Genomic DNA, 19,011 nt, shown 5'->3' on the forward strand with positions numbered 1-19,011 from the left:
ATAAGAGAGCAGGCTGAGCAAGCCAGGGGAAGCAAGCCAGTAAGTAACATGCCTCCATGGCCTCTGCATCAGCTCCTGCTTCCTGCCCTGCTTGAGTTCCAGTCCTGACTTCCTTTGGTGATGAACAGCAGTATGGAATTGTAAGCTGAATAAACCCTTTCCTCCCCAACTTGCTTCTTGGTCATGATGTTTCTGCAGGAACAGAAACCCTGACTAAGACAATGTCTCTCTCTGCATGGTGGTCTTATTCTTGTCCCTTCTGCCCACTGGTGGCTTAGGTGAAGTGTTGCCTGCAGGAACCTTATAAGTGACATGCTAAGCCTCATCTTCAGGTATCTCTGACATGGAAGTCTGCCTTTCAACAGGTAATAGTGACCATGGTGGGAAAGGAGATCTTGGAGTTTTTTTGTGGAATGTGGCATTCAGGTTAACAATGAAGACTGGTTAAGGCTTATGGGGTCAGAGTCTGTTATGGGGATGTGCCTGGTGCCAACTCAGAAACCCCTGGCTACAGATCTGCAACTTGGATTTTTGCGTGTGAATCAGTGTATGAATTCAGCCGGGACATAGTTCAGTGATGGCTATATGACTCAGGAGGTCATGGGTGGTCATGAAGGGCAGAAGAAACCCAGGTGAGCCGTGCTGGCTGGGGAAGATTTCCTAGGAAGAAAGATATTGAGATACCTAGAAATCACAGGTGATATTTGGAGAGGTCAAAGCCTAGGCTGGCCTTGAACTCATGGCAAGCCTCTGCTTCAGCTTCCCAAGTTCTGGTATGAGAGGCGTGAGCCAGCACACTTGGCTCGTAGGGTTATGAATACACATTTTTCTATCCAATATCTCCACATGATTTCAATACACCAGACATGAGGGAGAGGGAAGAGTTAGAGAAACAGATTTTCTTGTTTAGTTTAGTTGATGAAAAAGCTTAGTTGATGAAAAAGGACATACATCAACTATTTAATTTTAATACTAATGAACTATTCAATTAATACCTTAAGCTATGTTTCATCACAGACACTTCAAAGTACTGTAGAATCCAAGACATCAGTTTGAGGTGCACAGTGGATCAGTTTCCTTAAGGAGGGAGGGGGAGCTTGGGATACATCATGGAGGCTGAAGGTGGTGATAGAGGCTGTGACATTTGTAACCAAAGAGGATGTGGAAAGAGCTTGTTGATCACAGTTTACCAAGTCAGTGGGGGCATTCAGTTGTACCCAGTTGGAGAGGGAGGGGAAGGAGGAGGGGAAGGGGGCAGGGGGGAGGGGAAGGGGAGGGGGGAGGGGGAGAGGAAGAATATGTGTGCTGGCAAGTTTTATGTCAAGCTGACACAAGCTAGAGTCTTCTGAAAGGAGGGCACTTTGAATGAGAAAATGCCTCACCACAGATCAGGCTGTGGGACAATTTTTAAATTAATGATTAATAGAGGAGACCCTGGCTCATTTTGCAGGCTACCATCCCTGGACTGGTGGTACTGGGTTCTATAAGAAAGCAGGCAGAGCAAGTTCACGGAGCAGGTCAGTGAGCAGCACCCGTCCATGGCCTCTGCATCAGCTCTGCCTCCAGGCTCCTGTTCCGTTTGAGTGCCCGCCCTGGCATCCCTCGGTGATGGACTCTGATGTGGAAGTAAAAGTCAGATAAACCCTTTCCTCTTCAACTTGTTTTTGGTTGTCGTGTTTTTGTCATAGCCGTTAACAACCCTAACCAGGTCAATATGGCTACCCACAAAATGACTGCTGGCCACAGAACTTGAAACATCATTGTATAAACATCTTACCTTCCTCACCTATCAGCCATGTTCAGTAGCTGCTGTAATTCTCCCCTCTAGTTCCAGGAAGCTCTGTGAGTACTGTGAGCTGAAGTAGATTCTTTACTAAGGGAAGTATCTATTCCCCTGACAAACGGGGCTAAGCCCCCCAACCAGCATAACCATACCCAAAATCGCCCTATAGGGCCACTCCTTGAGGAACTGTTTGTTATCTAGCTGGCTTCTCCAAATCATCCTGTAGGTCACTGTACACTCCATGAGTGTCACTACCTAGCACCCCTGGCAGAAGTCCATCTGAAAACCCTTTCATGCATTTCCATGTAAACCTCCATGTTTGCTGGATCCCTCGGCAGTTCTCATTGCCGGGGACCAAGGAAATGCCAATCAGGCATTCCCCAGGGAATCCCATGGGCATCAAACTCCGAAGAAGTATAGCAGCTCCCGGCATCAGGAGGTGTGTGGAGGTGCGTGCAAACCGGGCAAACTGGGCACAGCATCGTGTGCAGAGGCGGACATACTTGGCAGTCGACTTTTTTTTTTTTTAAGATTTATTTATTATGTACCTTGGTGTTGTACCTGTATGCATGTCTGTGTGAGGGCATCAGATCTAAAACTGGAGTTACAGACAGTTGTGAGCTGCCATGTATGTACTGGGAATTGAACCTGGGTCCTCTGGGAGAACAGCCAGTGTTTTTAACCTCTGAGCCATCTGTTCAGTCCCCCAAACTCTTATCTTTAACAGAGCTCCAGATCTGATATCTGTCAAAAGAGCAAACAGCCTCTCCTTCTTACATGAGGAAACAAAACAAAACAAAACAAAACAAAAAAAAAAACCCAAACAAAACAAAACCCAAAACCCAAGCACCCGCTGAGGCGATATTTAAAAATCCTAGGCTGTGATTATCTTACCCACCAGTGACCTGGTTTAGCAATCAGACTTGTTTCCTTGGTGCTGAGTTTCAAGTATCCAGAAGATACTTGTTTAATAAGCTGCCTGCCTGTCCTCCTGGGCAGAGCAGAGCTCCAGCATTGAGGCTTAAGGTAACCAGCTCACTGGGCTTGAATAGAAACCAGGACAGGTACCTCACAAAGAGGGCGGAGCCTGAGAGTCTTGGATCTTCTGCAGAGGACAGGGCTCCGAAGCCAGTCTGCCTGGGTAATGGGAAACCCATACCTTTATTAGCAGAGATGGGCCATAGCCTGCAGCAGCTTCAGCAGCGACATAATGTTTCTCAGTGAGAAGAAGCCAGGAGACACAACCCCCACCTCCAACAGCCCATGTAATTTACCTTGGTGTATTAGGAATCCAAGATCTGCGGATTGTGTATGCCTGCGCTAGCTTTCAGAATGGGGTGGATAAAGAAGGGGAAATGCTTTCTTCCAAAGACTGAAGCTGCTTGGGATTTAGGGGGCTCATGTACAATACCTATTCCCAATGTCTGAGTCCAAAATACAGAGAGAAGACGCAAGTAGCCAACAGCTGGAAATCAGCAATGCCAGCTTTATTAATACTCTGCCAACTAGAGAGTGTGGCTTTAGATCTACAGTCCAATATGTCACCCCTAAGGTGACAAAGCCAGAGCTTGCTAATCCTCCTTTCACAGAGCTGTGTCCTGTTTCAAGGCTTGGGCAGCAAGGAAGTGCCTCCTGCTCTGCCTGAAGGCTGACCCACAGCAAGAAGGAACTAACGCAGGCTGAGCCAACTCATCCAGATGTTTCTCTCTATGCTCCAACCAGACAGCTTCCAAGAATGAGAGCAAGGACAGAGGCTGGCAGAGGGAGGGGAGAGGACAGTCTTTTGAATGAGCATCCTCCTAGTGGAATACAAACACAGAGGAAAAGCCTACAGAAACCGTCAGAGGGCTGGCATACCACTCACTGGGAGAACACGTGCCTCACCCAGTATAGGAACAGGAGGATGTCAGGGCCAATTTATGTCTAGTCCACGTGGTGTTGATATAAATATCAGGTATGAGTCAGCTAAAATATGGCTGACTTAGGACATGAGGGCTGGGGAAGGAAGGCTCTGGATCAGCACAAATTGGCTTGATAGGAGATGTGCAGGGAACTCCCAAAGTAAAGAAGGATGTAATCTCTTGGGTAACTATTCCTGACAAGTGCCACTTTTCATGATTCTCTATAAATATGCCCTAGAGGTCAGAGGCCCGTGGAGCCTTAACCTTCAGATCAGCTTGCCTGAAGGAGTCGGTAGGCCTGTGGGCCCAGCTCCATGTGGCCTTTGTGTGCCTGTGCATGTCAGTGTGTGGCTGTGTGTGCCAGGGTTCCTGCCTCATACATGTTTAAGGCTGCATGTTCAATCCCCTGGTACCCTCCTGTTATTCTGAGCTATTCTCTTTCTTTCTAAAGGCACCACTTGGATCTTTTCTCTCGCTGTAAAATAGGCTCTTCTCAGATGCATAGAAACAAAGCATTTTAGATTGGGTTCCAAAGCCACTCCTCATATTGCTGCCACAGAACTCAGTCTTCCAGGTCCAGAGAGTAATCTTGAGAAGCAAAACCAGAAGAGGCCTGCTTGTGCAGTCCAAGAGAGCACCCCCAAGTTCTTCCTGCCTGTCACAAGCTCCCATGTGACTCACCTCTATTTCAGGTAGGGACAGAAATTTCCAAAGGCGTGTGAAATCTGTCTCAGAACTGCCCTGGTCTCAGTTGTTCTGCAGGGGTTCAGTGACTGGGCCCCACCTGCCTTTGCAGGGTACAAACTGGCTGAGCTAGATAACTGCTCTCATTGCTCCAGATCCTGAAAAAGACAGCAAGCATCCCACCCCTAGTTAGATCACATTATGCAATCTCAGACTCCCCTGCGAGATCTGTTTACCAATTGCTTTTCCTGTGGCTGCTTCCCATTTCTACTAAGCCTGCTGAATCCTGAATTAGTTGAAAAGACAGTAATCTCAGCCGGCTGGGTGTTTTTCATCAGGATTGCATTTCATTTAATATTAAGCTTAGCCGATGGCTTACTAATTATTTTAAAACGCCCATGTGTTGCAAATATTTCTAAAACATGCAGGCTCTGTTATATATGCACAGGAAGGCATCCAGGCCCTTGCTGTGGGATCAGTCTGAGCCAGGATTGAAATGATGGGTGGGACCAGGTTGACCTGAAGATGCCGGTTGGGGCTGCATCTGGAAGCCAGGCAGAAACCATTGGAGGGACAGATCCAGATCGATAGGAAAGGGACAGAAAGAAGATGCCAGTTGTTGAGAGAGGCTTCCAAACAGGGCCCTGAGCCAGGATACAGGATACACGAAGAGAGCTGTGTCATGCACTTACCCTGGATGTTAGCTGGTGGCTTGATCTCTAGCCCTCTGCTCCCCTTCAAGGTCCTAGCACACTGCCAAGGTCTTGGAGCACTCTGAAAAAAAGAAAGAAAGGAAGAAAGAAAGAAAGAAAGAAAGAAAGAAAGAAAGAAAGAAAGAAAGAAAGAAAGAAAGAAAGAAAGAAAGGAAGGAAGGAAGGAAGGAAGGAAGAAAGAAAGAAAGAAAGAAAGAAAGAAAGAGAGAGAGAGAGAGAGAGAGAGAGAAAGAAAGAGAGAGAGAGAGAAAGAAAGAGAGAAAGAGAGAAAGAGAGAAATCTTTTTGAGCATCATAATCTTTACCCAAAATTCCTTACATACATTGAAGACATTAATTACGTCTGCAAAGTACTCCCAGGTACATAAAATGACAGTAAAATATGTGATGAGATAAAGCATTGAGATTACAGATGGGATGGGAAGCTGAGATCGTCGGCATCCAAGTTATAGGGAGCTTGGCGGAATCATACTTAATCTTATGTTCCAGCTGTCATCTCAGATGTTCTGATGGCTCAGGCAAAGATAGAGATAATTCTTGCAGGTCCCCCACCCAGCTCCAGGAAAAACAAGACTCTCTCCTCCCTGGTAGCAGTGGGCAGGGCCTCTCTTCTTCCTTTGTGCGGCTTTGGAATTTACCTAGACATTCTAGAAGTGACCATGACTTTAAGGAATGATACTGCCAGTCAGCCCCGCTGACTGCAGGTTTGAGCACTAACCAGAGAAAAAATAAACAGATGCGAAAATTCTATCTCTAAATTACACTCCGGCCACTGTTTCCATTTCTCTCTCCCTTGCCCCTTAATATAATTGAAAGATCCCAGCACGGGGTAGAAAATGAGCCTGTGTTTCTCGATGAAATCCAATTGCACAGACATTATGGTATTCATAAATCCTCCAAATTCTGTCCTTTGGAATTCTTCCCAGAGTGAAACCAAATACACTTGTGCACAGCTCTCAGACTCCAAGTCAGTGGTATCTCTCTTCACAAGCGACCCGTGTGTGTGTGTGTGTGTGTGTGTGTGTGTGTGTGTGTGTGAGAGAGAGAGAGAGAGAGAGAGAGAGAGAGAGAGAGAGAGAGAGATGTTCTTGCGAGAGGTTATCACAGTGGAAGGGACTTGGGCTTATCTGATCAGGTCTACTACACTTCCTTTATTGCATTCAAATCTCACTGGCTGATCAAGTGGCTGGACTGTGGAGTGAGCTGTAAGAAAAGAACATGCATGTAAGAAAGAAAATGCTTGCCTTTTGTCTTAGTCAGGGTTTCTATTCCTGTTCAGTCATCATGACCAAGAAGCAAGTTGGGGAGGAAAGGGTTTATTCAGCTTACACTTCCACATTGCTAATAATCACAAAAGGAAGTCAGGACTGGAACTCAAGCAGGTCAGGAAGCAGGAGCTGATGCAGAGGCCATGGAGGGATGTTACTTACTGGCTTGCTTCCCCTGGCTTGCTCAGCCTGCTCTTTTATAGAACAAAGACTACCAGCCCAGAGATGGCACCATCCTCAAGGGGACCTCCCCACCCCACCCCCTTATCACTAATTGAGAAAATGCCTTACAGCTGGATCTCGTGGAGGCATTTCCCCAACTGAAGCTCCTTCCTTTGTGATAACTCCAGCCTGTGTCAAGTTGACACACAAAACTAGCCAGTACACCCTTGTTTTAACTCCACCCCCAACAAGATGTAGAGGTGCTTTTTCTCCCGGCTTGGGCTATAATCCTTTCTGACCAATTGCTGATTTGGAAGCCTGGGACCTATTCCCATCTCTTTGTGTTTAGAAAACATTCCTGAACAGGGCAGGTTTTGGACAAGAGCATTTCTGAGGTATCTTTGGAGAATAATCTTGCAAAAGTATTTAATGCAGTCCCTCCCTGTTTCTTAGTACACCCCCCCTCCCCATAGGTGCTCAATAAATGTGACCTCACTGATGAGAGAAAGAATAAGTGGGTGGCTAATTGATTAGACAGCCAACATTGTCACTGTCTATGTTCCCGGGTGCAGGACCCAGGTCCTCACTGGAAAACCACTCTGTTTTGTAGGAAGGTCTTGCAATAACAACTTGCAGGCGTGTCTGATTCTTACTGTGCCGGGGGTCCAGTGTAGGCAGCCCACCTTATCTACTCTTGTGTAGGTAGCTCAGCACAGGAAGCTGTATCTGATATCCTTCCAAACAAATGAGGCTGCTACTTCCCACCCACTAGGATGGCTATTCTCAAAAGAGAAAAAGAAAACAGAAAGTAACAACTGGTCCGGAGACTGTGGAAAGGCTGTGCATCGGGGTGCCGGAATGTAGAATGCCGCAGCTGCTTGGGAAACAGTTTGGCAGGTCCCCCAGCAAGTTAAATATAGAATCTAGCGATGAACATATGATCCAGCAATTCCACTCTCAGTCACCCAGAAGAATCAGAGAGCGATGCAAGCAGGTTCCTGCTACCATGTTCCCAACAGCATCACACACAGCAGCCAAAAGGTGGGAGAACCTAAATGTCTAGCAATAGTTGAGGAGCTGAACAAAATGTCTGTGGGTAATGCAAGCATGTGTATATGCATGGTTGTACCTCTCTATATTTCTATGTGTGGGATAACATGCTTCCTTAAAAGGAGATTGTGAAATGTAAATGAGCTAAATACCTAATAAAAATGGAAAAAAAAAGGAGATTGTGATACATGCTCTAATACAGGGGTAAATCTTGAAAACACATGATATGTAATAAACCAGGCATGTGAGAGCTAAGATTAGGGGGCTGGTGAGATGGCTCAGTGGTTAAGAGCACTGACTGCTCTTCCAGAGGTCCTAAGTTCAAATCCCAGAAGCCACATGGTGGCTCCCAACCATCCGTAAGGAGATCTAATGCCCTCTTCTGGTGTGTCTGAAGACAGCTACAGCGTACTTACACATAATAATAAATAAGTCTCTGGGCTGGAACAAGTGGAGCCAGAGTGAGCAGAGGTCCTGAGTTCAATTCCCAGCAACCACATGATGGCTCACAACTGTACAGCTACAGTGTACTCATATACATAAAATAAATAAATCTTTTTTAAAAAAGAGCTAATATTCTATAAGCCTATCAATATAAGGTGTTCGCACAGGAAAACTATTACAGATGGGCCAACAGTGGTGGAGTTACTTGATGGCTACAGAGTCTCAGTTTAGAATGATGGAAGCTTGCAGATATGGAAACAGTGACATCTGCCCAGTAGTGACAATCCACTCAGCGCTGTGGAGTTGTACTCTTAGAAGCAATTGCATAGTTCGGATTCACTCAGAGGCACTCACAGCCCAACAGAGAGTGGAGCCTGAGAACTCTTATGGAAGAAAAGGAAGAAAGATTGCAGTCCCAAAGGAGATGGGAACTCTACAGGAAGACCAATAGAATCCTCTAACCTGGACCCTTGGGGCTCTCAGAGTTTGAACTACCAACCAAAGTATATACATGGACTGGATCTAGGCTTCCCTGCTCATATGTAGCTTGGTCTTCATGTGGGTCCTAAATAACTGAAGCAGGGGCTGTCCCAAAGGCTTTTGCCTGCATGTGGGATATGCTCTACCAGCTGGGCTGCCTTGTCTGGCATCAGTGGGAGAGAAGTAGCCTAGATTCACAGAGACTTGATGTATCAGGATGGGGGCATACAGGGGGGGGGGCGCACCCACTCAGAGGAGAAGGGGAGGGGGGATAGGGGCAAAGATTATAGGAGGGGGTGACCAGGAGGTAAAGTGATTAAGTAAGATAATAAATAAAATAAAATAAATACTTTAAAAAAATTCAGTCAGAGAAATCAGACAAGAAAACCAAGGGAAAAGGGATACAAGTACAAAGGAAAGGAAGAAGTTCAAGTGTGTGTGACTGCAGATGATGCGATCTTATGAATGGAAGCCTGCAAACACTTCACCAAGAAAATGCCTAGAAGTGCCAGACAAAGTCAGCAGCAAACTATGCTGTCGGCCTACAAAATCAAGAACTTCTAAGATATATTGGCATGAAAATTACCGAGAATGTTTAAAAGCCCTGTTATCAACAGCTTTCCCTCTAAAATAAAATCGTTAAGAATCAGCATATCCAAAGAGATGGAAGATCTCTATTGATGAAACTATGCAGCACTAAAGGAGGAGTTTGGAAGAATTGAAGACAGAAAGACATCGGATGTCCATGGATTGGCAGAACTACTATTGTTCTATTGTTAGTACGGTCACACTAGCAAGTGCAAAGTGCGGGTTCCACGAAATCCTTCAGAACTCACGAAGTTCTCTATAGAGCTAGAAAGAACAACCCTGAAATGCATTTTGCAGCATAAAATACCCAAAGATAAATAAAATACTCAGACATAGCAATTCTGAGTAAAAAATAGCTATGATGCTGGAAGCATTTCACTCTCTGGATGTCAAATCATACTACTGTGTAGTACTGTAGTCATAGTAACAAAACCTGAGTTACAGGCACAAAACAGACATTTAGAACAACATAACAGAGTGAAGAAATAAACTCATCCATCCACGGTCACCTGTCTGTCTGTAGTCAGAGGTGCCCCCCACACACACTGGAGAAAACACAGCTCTTTGACAAACTGGTGGAAAAAAACCCTGTATATCCTCATGTCAAAGGTGGGAGCTAGAGCCATACTCTTACCCTCTACAAAAATTGATTAAATGGATCAAAGACCTTAACCTACAACTTGAAATTTTGAAAGTGGAACAGGGGTGCTGGAGAGATGGCTCAGTGGTTAAGAGCACTGACTGCTCTTCCAGAGGACCTGAGTTCAATTCCCAGCACCCACATGGTGGCTCACAACCATCTATAATGGGATCTAGTGCTCTCTTCTGGTGTGCCTGAAGACAGCAGCAGTGTACTCATAAAATAAATAAATCTAAAAAAAGGAAAGTACTTCAGGAAAATAATAAAAAACACTTCAAGATTTTGGCACAGGAAAAATTTTCCTAACTAGAACTCTAGTAACACAGGAAATAATTCCAGAACTGGTCACTAGGGCTTCATAAGTGAAATAGTTTCTGCACAACAGAAAATATAGCAGAGTGAAGAGACTGCTTAGAAAGTGGGAGAAAAAATTTCCTAGCTATTCAACTGACTGACTGACCCTTAAGATTCACAATATATAAAGAGTTAAGGAGATACAACACTACACAACCAAACAATTCAGCTATCAATGGGCACATGAACTGAACAAAGACTTCTGAAAAGAAGCATGAACTGACAATAATCACCTAAACAGTGGTTCTCAACCTGTGGGTCATGACCCCTTCAGAAGTAGACTGATCCATTCACAGGGGTTGCATGTCATATCCCCTGCATATCAGATATTTACTTTATAATTCATATATAACAAAACTATAGTTACAAAGTTGCAACAAAAATAATTTTATGGTTGGGAGTCACCGCAACATAAGGAACTGTATTAAAGGACTGCAGCATTGGGAAGATTGAGAATCACTGATCTAAAGAAATGTTCAGATTCTTTCAGTGTCAGGGAAATGCAACTCAAAACTGAGATTCCATCTCACCCATTGGCATAGCTGTCATAAGGAAAACAAACCAGGATGGGGCAGGGCTGGAGACCCGGCTCAGTAGTCAAGAATGCACACTGTTCTTCCAGAAGACCAAAGTCTAGCTCACAGCACCCACATTGGGTGGCTCACAACATCTTCTGACACCAGGTCCAAGGGATCGATGCCTTTTCCTGGCCTCTGAGGACCCCTCCACTCACATGCACATATCCAAACACAGGCACGCACACACACATAATTAAAAACAAATCTTCAAGGATGCACATTCTTGCAATATTAAGAATTGCACACGTCCCAGCAATAACTTTAAAAAATATAGAAAACAAATATCAACAGATCCTGAAAAACTGTGGGAGGTGGGGATAGAAAGCCTTCTACACTGAAGGTTAGAATGTCAAGTACATCAGCCACTGTGGAACCAGTGGGAGGTTCCTTGAGATGCTAAAAATAGAACGATGGTGACTATTCAGCTGTACTGCTCCTGGGTGTATCCCCAGAGACTTCAAAGTCAGCAGTACAGCAGAGAGACTTCCAACACCTGCACTTATTGTGACATGATTCACCATACTGCAGTTATGGAATCCACAGATGGACGGATAAACAGCACGGGCGCTGTTGAGCAACGAAGAATCAAATCATACCACTTGTAGGAAAATGGATTGGCCTCCAAGCAGAGTAAGCCAGACTCAGATAGATATCATGATGTTATTTCATGTGTGGACTCTAGAGGGGAGATAGATAAAAAGAAGATGGCGTGAAAGTGGGTGGCATATACTAAAGATGAGAAAAGTGGTGTGAGGAGGGAGGAGAGAGAGGAAAGGTGTCAGCAAGTATGATCGATGTGCGTTATCTGTACGTCTGAAATCGGATGGAAGCCATTATTTTATACAATTAAGAGGCACTGTGTCAGTCATTCTTTCTTGTGGCTAGGACCAACTTCCTCAATGAACCAGTTTATGGGGCTGGACACATGGCTCAGGGATGAAGAGTGCTCGCTGCTCTTCCAGAGGACCTCAATCTGGTTCCCAGTAATCAGGCAGCCCAAAAAGTCCCTAGAACGCCTGCTCTAGAGGATCTGATGCCCTCCTATAGCCTCTCTGAGCACACACAGACACGTGGTATGTACACAGAAGACATGCAGATGTACATTTTAAAGAACAAATTTAAAGGAGGAAAAACAATGTGCTTGCATCATGGTTTCAGAAGTTTTAGTCCCTGGTTCTTGGCCCCATGCATTTGAGCAGAACATCGGGAGCAGAGAGAGAGAGAAGAAGGTATTATAGACGATAATGTTCAAAGACACCTCTCCCAGGGGCCTAACTCCTCCAACCAGGTTGTATTTCCTAAACTATTCATCTCCTTCTATACGGAGCCACCAGCTAGAGCCCAGAAGATCAACACATGGGCCTACCAAGGCTATGTCATATTCAAACCGTAGAACATGCCAATCATTTTTTATGTGGTTACAAGAATGCTACAAACTAGAGTTCCTGTGAGACCTTTCTCAGAATTGACAAGACCTGGGCCAAGGATGAAAAAGCTACCCAGTGGTAGATTTTATGTATATTCATTAGCATAGTGAAACAAAGAAAAAAAATCCAAAAGCAGTATGTGTGGGACCAGAAGCAGACAACCCCTCTCAGGTATGTTCCGCCCCGACATTGTGCTAAATGCTCTTCTCAACTTCTCAAGGTGCATTGTAGCTTACAAATGACATCCAAGCTCTCTGTCTCCATCTTGATGTCATGTGGGGGGGGGGGGTGGAGGGAGACCACTAATCCTCCTAAAAACTGACATAAATGAGACTCAAAGACTTCAGCTCATCAAGTTCTTGTCATTAGCCAGTAGTTCAGCCAGCCCCGGCCTTCACCCAGGCCCTTGCACTGTCGAGTCTCTATCTGTCTCTTCAGTTTATTTGCCATGTCAGTGCCCTTCAGGAAAACTGCAGTGAAGCACCTGCCTAGCAACCCTGGTAAGGCTGACCTGAGAAACCCTGAAAAACTCTGGCCCAAAGGAATGTATCTTAGTCAGGGTTTCTATTGCTGTACAAAAACATCATGACCAAGAAGCAAGTTAGGGAAGAAGGGGCTTCATTCAGCTTACACTTCCACGTTACTGTTCATCACCAAAGGAAGTCAGGACAGGAACTCACACAGGACAGGAACTTGGAGGCAGGAGCTGATGCAGAGGCCATGGAGGGGTGCTGCTTATTGGCTTGCTTCTCCTGGCTTGCTCAGCTTGCTTATAAAATCCAGGACCACCAGTCCAGGGATGGCACTACCCACAATGGGCTGGGCCCTCCTCTACTTGATCACCAACTGAGAAAACTCCTCACAGCTGGATCTCATGGAGGAATTTTCCTTAAGGGAGGCTCCATTCTCTGTGATAACTCCAGCTTGTGTCAAGACAGACAAAACCAGCCACTACAGACAGTAAGCTGTCTGCATCCCCAGTGGGTGCACTCGTATCCCCCATGGGGCAGAACATATCCCCCACAGGGCAGAGCGGGTCACAGCTTGCTTCTGGATAGGGACATGAGATAAATTGAGTTTAAAGATATATCTTGACTATAAAATAAGCGGACACCCCACAGCCTTCTCCCTAATCCCTCATGCGCACAAAGGTCTTTTTCAAGGTATTGACCCTCAATTCTAATCTTCTGTGTGTCTGGGAACAGTGTTCCTCCTGCAGGCTCATAGGCAGTCTGTCAAGAGAACTCGTCCCTAGTTTGACAGCTGAGTCCAGCATCTTTGGCAAGGAATCACTGTTTGAAAGTATCAGGCGGCGACTCCCTCCCACCTGGTGAAACTCATTCAGATCATTTTTACTTTTGGACATAAGGTCAATTTCTTCAGGGCTCCCATTTGGCTCAGAGAGAGCCATCTATCTCCTGATTTTATGGCTGCAGAAGTCACTCCATCAAACCATCACTGGCTTTTTTTCTGAGCAAAGCGATCCATCTGTGTAATTAATCTATACCCCTCTCCTGCCCAGACCTAGCTCGCACAGCTCCGCCCTCTTGCTAATCATTGTCGTTTGAAAGATGGAAACAAAGGCCTTCCAGTCCGGATTTCCAACCCCAAGGCATCTACCCGCGGAGCTCCTGTTGTTCTTGGCCTTCCTGCAAGTGTGCTGTTAATTAAACTCTGCAAATTGTTATTTGCAGACAAAGGAAGCCAAGGGCAGGCCAGGAACGCTTTGCCTATTACCCATCAGCCCTTGCTGTGCTTTCTGGGACCCTGAGTCACGGGCTCCTGGCCCTGACCAGGAGCTTGCCGAACCAAGATCCCGTCCTCTGCAGCTGGGCAGAGGCAATGTTTGGGGAGATGAATTGCAAACCAGCCTGCTGGGATATGAATTCTGTCTCTCCCAGGAGAGAGTTCTGCAATGGTGGAGAGATTCCTTGTTGATGAGGACCTCAGAATGGGGGTAGTAACAGTGTACTGAATGTATAAAGTACTTAACACAGTTCGGGAAGTATAGAGCCTTATTGTGGGCTGCATATTATCATGCAATATTTATTAATGTGTGTATGCACACGTCATAAGCTCGCATCCACTGACACCACAGAAACTCCTGATGGGTCAGTTCATCACATTTCTGGAAAGATATCCAGCAAACAAAACCATGGTTGGCTCCTCAGAAAGGAACTTTCCTGAAGAAACAGCATGGAAGGAGTTCCGATGTATTCTTTTCGTATTTTTTTTCCCATTTCCCTTTGTGCTTGCCTTGTCCATCCTTTAACTAAACTGTAAAAGCAAACAGGAAGACTGAAAGGAAGGCGAGAAAGAGAAGAGCCACATAGTGAACGACCCTAGCGTCTGGCAGGGGAGCCATCTCAGGGCAGCACAGTGTACGCATGCGCAGGGCATGGTCAACAGTTGGAGGGTTCTTTCCCAGAAAGCACAATTCACCAGAGTTTGGGTGGTTCCCCCCACCCACCCCATCCCCTGCCACACACATCCTGCTACCCCCACCCCCTCATCCCCCAGTCCTCCACCCCCGCCACCCCAACTAAAGGCTTCCAACCCCAGCTTTTCCCAAAGTCAGATAGATGAGCGTGTAATTGTAATGGAAGCAATGGCTCTTGGGATTCTGTGCTTCTGATTTACCAGCGCAGGGCATCTCTGTTGTGAGCTGGTGAGCTCCGGACATGACCATGGGGGCCCAGGCAGAAAGGGCGTATCTGCTTCCAAAGGAAGCCATGTGGGTGAAGAGAAAGGCTTGCTCTCCCAACTTCACACTGTCCTGCTTTGGAAGGGTTGGAGTACCAGAGAAGGAAAGAGCAGCTGAAAAGGCTGGCCAAAGCCACTACAGAGACACCACCCCTGATTCCAAAGGAGGACTTCAGGGTTGTGAAAAATCAGCGGCTTGGGACTCCCAGTGTGGAATTCCAGGAGCAATCAAATTTTGTTTCTAGTTGTTTGGGGGGGGGGGCGGTGTTGTTTGTTTTCCATGCAAGACCTTAAATTTTAAGGAACTGGCTAGAGAGATGGCTCAGTGGTTAAGAGCACCGACTGCTTTTCCAGAGGTCCTGAGTTCAGTTCCCAGCAACCACATGGTGCTTCACTACCATCTGCAATGGGGTCTGACATCCTCTTCTAGTGTGTCTGAAGACAGCAATGATGTACTCATATACATAAAATAAATAAATATTTTTAAAAATTTAAGGAACTGATGCCAATGAAATAAAGATGTACCTGGGTTCCAGAAAACTCTATTTCAAAATAAAACAGGATCTGAGCTCTGAAATGGTATGCTAAAGTTTACCCAAAAATCTGGCTCTGTGGTCCAGGTCTCAGGAACACCTCTCGATCTGTCTCATCCATGCTGTGAAAATCCCGGAATCTGTTCGGGCTTCCGGTTCCGGTTTCTGTTTCGCTGCCCAGGATACATCTCCCTCTTCCTTCATTCCAGCAGGGTGCATTTGCTTGTCGAATGGTTATTGATTTATTCATCCCTGTTATCAGAGTGGATTCATCATCATTTCTTGGGGTGCTCTCAGCTTGCCTGAGATGGGGGCACAGTGGATAACACCCACCACCTTAGGTCTTACGGTACTGGGGAAACAAGACATGTTGTTTTGCGTTAAGGACAAAGGTGGTGCTGGTTTTCCGTGATTGTAGCTTGGAGGTGTTGGTAATGGGACCCTGCCTCCCGGAAGTGACAGCAGGGGGCTTCCTTTTGTACATGAATGTGTTGACATGAAAGTTTCCCTCTGTGACACCACCAGCACCTTAGCACCCCGTGTCTCTCGACTTCCCAAAGGCTGGTGGTTCTAGGCTCTTCCAGGCTAGCAGGGATCTGAAAGTGGTTTGAAAATAACTTGAGATAAACAGGCTGAGAAAGAAATTAGGGAAGCAACACCCTTCTCAATAGTCACAAATAATATAAAATGCCTTGGCGTGACTCTAAGGAAGTGAAAAATCTGTATGATAAGAACTTCAAATCTCTGAAGAAAGAAATTAAAGAAGATCTCAGAAGATGGAAAGATCTCCCATGCTCATGGATTGGCAGGATCAATATAGTAAAAATGACTATCTTGCCAAAAGCAATCTACAGATTCAATGCAACCCCATCAAAATTCCAACTCAATTCTTCAACGAATTAGAAAGGGCAATCTGCAAATTCATCTGGAATAAAAAAAAACCTAGGATAGCAAAAACTCTTCTCAATGATAAAAGAAACTCTGGTGGAATCACCATGCCTGACCTAAAGCTGTACTACAGAGCAATTGTGATAAAAACTGCATGGTACTGGTATAGCAACAGACAAGTAGACCAATGGAATAGAATTGAAGACACAGAAATGAACCCACACACCTATGGTCAGTTGATCTTTGACAAGGGAGCAAAAACAATCCAGTGGAAAACAGACAGCATTTTCAACAAATGGTGCTGGCACAACTGGCGGTTATCATGTAGAAGAATGCGAATTGATCCATTCCTATCTCCTTGTACTAAGGTCAAATCTAAGTAGATTAAGGAACTCCACATAAAACCAGAGACACTGAAACTTATAGAGGAGAAAGTAGGGAAAAGCCTCGAAGATATGGGTACAGGGGAAAAATTCCTGAATAGAACAGCAATGGCTTGTGCTGTAAGATCAAGAATCGACAAATGGGACCTCATAAAATTGCAAAGCTTCTGCAAGGCAAAAGACACCGTCAATAAGACAAAAAGGCCACCAACAGATTGGGAAAGGATCTTTACCTATCCTAAATCAGATAGGGGACTAATATCCAATATAAAGAACTCAAGAAGGTGGACTCCAGAAAGTCAAATAACCCCATTAAAAATGGGGCTAAGAGCTAAACAAAGAATTCTCACCTGAGGAATACCGAATGGCTGAGAAGCACCTGAAAAAATGTTCAGCATCCTTAATCATCAGGGAAATGCAAATCAAAACAACCCTGAGATTCCACCTCACACCAGTCAGAATGGCTAAGATCAAAAATTCAGGTGACAGCAGATGCTGGCGAGTATGTGGAGAAAGAGGAATACTCCTCCATTGCTGGTGGGATTGCAAGCTTGTACAACCACTCTGGAAATCAGTCTGGCAGTTTCTCAGAAAATTGGACATAGTACTACTGGAGGATCCAGCAATACCTCTCCTGGGCATATATCCAGAAGATGTTCCAACCGGTAAGAAGGACACATGCTCCACTATATTCATAGCAGCCTTATTTATAGTAGCCAGAAGCTGGAAAGAACCCAGATGCCCCTCAACAGAGGAATGGATACAGAAAATGTGGTACATTTACACAACGGAGTACTACTCAGCTATTAAAAAGAATGAATTTATGAAATTCCTAGGCCAATGGATGGCCCTGGATGGCATCATCCTGAGTGAGGTAACCCAATCACAAAAGAACTCACATGATATGTACTCACTGATAAGTGGATATTAGCCCAGAAACTTAGAATACCCAAGATATAAGATAAAATTTGTGAAACACATGAAACTCAAGAAGAACGAAGACCAAAGTGTGGACACTTTGCCCCTTCTTAGAATTGGGAACAAAACACCCATGGAAGGAGTTACAGAGACAAAGTTTGGAGCTGAGACGAAAGGATGAACCATCTAGAGACTGCCATACCTGGGGATCCATCCCATAATCAGCCTCCAAACGCTGACACCATTGCATACACTAGCAAGATTTTGCTGAAAGGACCCTGATATAGCTGTCTCTTCTGAGACTATGCCAGGGCCTAGCAAACACAGAAGTGGATGCTCACAGTCAGCTATTGGATGGATCACAGGGCTCCCAATGGAGGAGCTAGAGAAAGTACCCAAGGAGCTGGGGGGATCTGCAACCCTATAGGTGGAAAAACAATATGAACTAACCAGTACCCCTCCCCCCCTGCGGAGCTCGTGTCTCTAGCTGCATATGTAGCAGAAGATGGCCTAGTTGGCCATCAGTGGAAAGAGAGGCCCATTGGTCATGCAAACTTTATATGCCTCAGTACAGGGGAACGCTAGGGCCAAGAAGTGGGGGTGGGTGGGTGGAGGAGTGGGTGGGGGACTTTTGGGATAGCATTGGAAATGTAAATGAAATAAATACCTAACAAAAAATTCAAAAAAAAAAAAAAGAAAAAGAAAGAAAAAAAAGAAAGAAAAAAAAGGAAAGAAAAAAAAAGAAAGAAAAAAAAGAAAATAACTTGAGCAAATTTTGTAAGATGCTCTGCATTTCGGGAGGTCCAGCAAACAGTAAATATCATTAAAATTAATTGTGCCAAGCAGACTCTCCCTATTTAAATTGAATTGTCAGCTTTGCATAATAAAAGGTTAAAATTATGTGTCGCACGAAGAATAAATCCACCCTGATTATTTGGTTCAAAAGTTAAAGACTGAATGCTCCTACATTTTAATATGTGTCACACTATTATATATGTCACATTAAAAAACAAAAAAACCCCAGAAAGTCCAGGGTCTTAATTGCTCAACCATACTAGTGTAGGCCCATATTTCTTTAAAGTTAGAAATATAAATTTGTCATCTCCGGTGACTTCTCACCATCAAAGCACGCCGTATTTTTTGACGTAGCTGAGTTGCCTGGTGGCTATAGTTGGTCCATTTTAGCACTGTCCAAGCTAGTCACTCTAGAGCTAATGGGTACAACTTTATTCTCACATCTTCCTTCTCTTCATTTTTGATGGCTCGACTACATAGAACAGCAAATGTTACAGGTAGATACTTGTCTACCAGGGTTTCTATTCCTGCACAAACATCATGACCAAGAAGCAAGTTGGGGAGGAAAGGGTTTATTCGGCTTACACTTCCATACTGCTGTTCATCACCAAGGAAGTCAGGACTGGAACTCAAGCAGGTCAGAAAGCAGGAGCCGAAGCAGAAGCCATGAAGGGATATTCTTTATTGGCTTGCTTGCCCTGGCTTGCTCAGCCTGCTCTC

General features: G+C 45.0%; 1 long non-coding RNA gene across 2 annotated transcripts; it reads right to left on the bottom strand.

Moving 5' to 3' along the window:
* Positions 1–2,906: 2,906 nt before the first annotated feature.
* On the bottom strand, positions 2,907–15,433 carry Gm34597. Of its 2 annotated transcripts, none has more exons than XR_870339.1 (4): positions 15,370–15,433; positions 5,061–5,142; positions 4,366–4,526; positions 2,907–3,582 (listed from the first exon to the last, which is right to left on the bottom strand). It is a non-coding gene; the product is annotated as a predicted gene, 34597 (long non-coding RNA). The 2 variants fall into 2 exon arrangements; XR_870341.1 differs by lacking the exon at positions 15,370–15,433 and adding an exon at positions 5,553–5,619.
* Between the last annotated feature and the right edge of the window lie 3,578 nt (positions 15,434–19,011).

This window comes from Mus musculus, chromosome 8 (genome assembly GCF_000001635.26).
Source record: "Mus musculus strain C57BL/6J chromosome 8, GRCm38.p6 C57BL/6J".
NCBI lineage: Eukaryota > Metazoa > Chordata > Mammalia > Rodentia > Muridae > Mus > Mus musculus.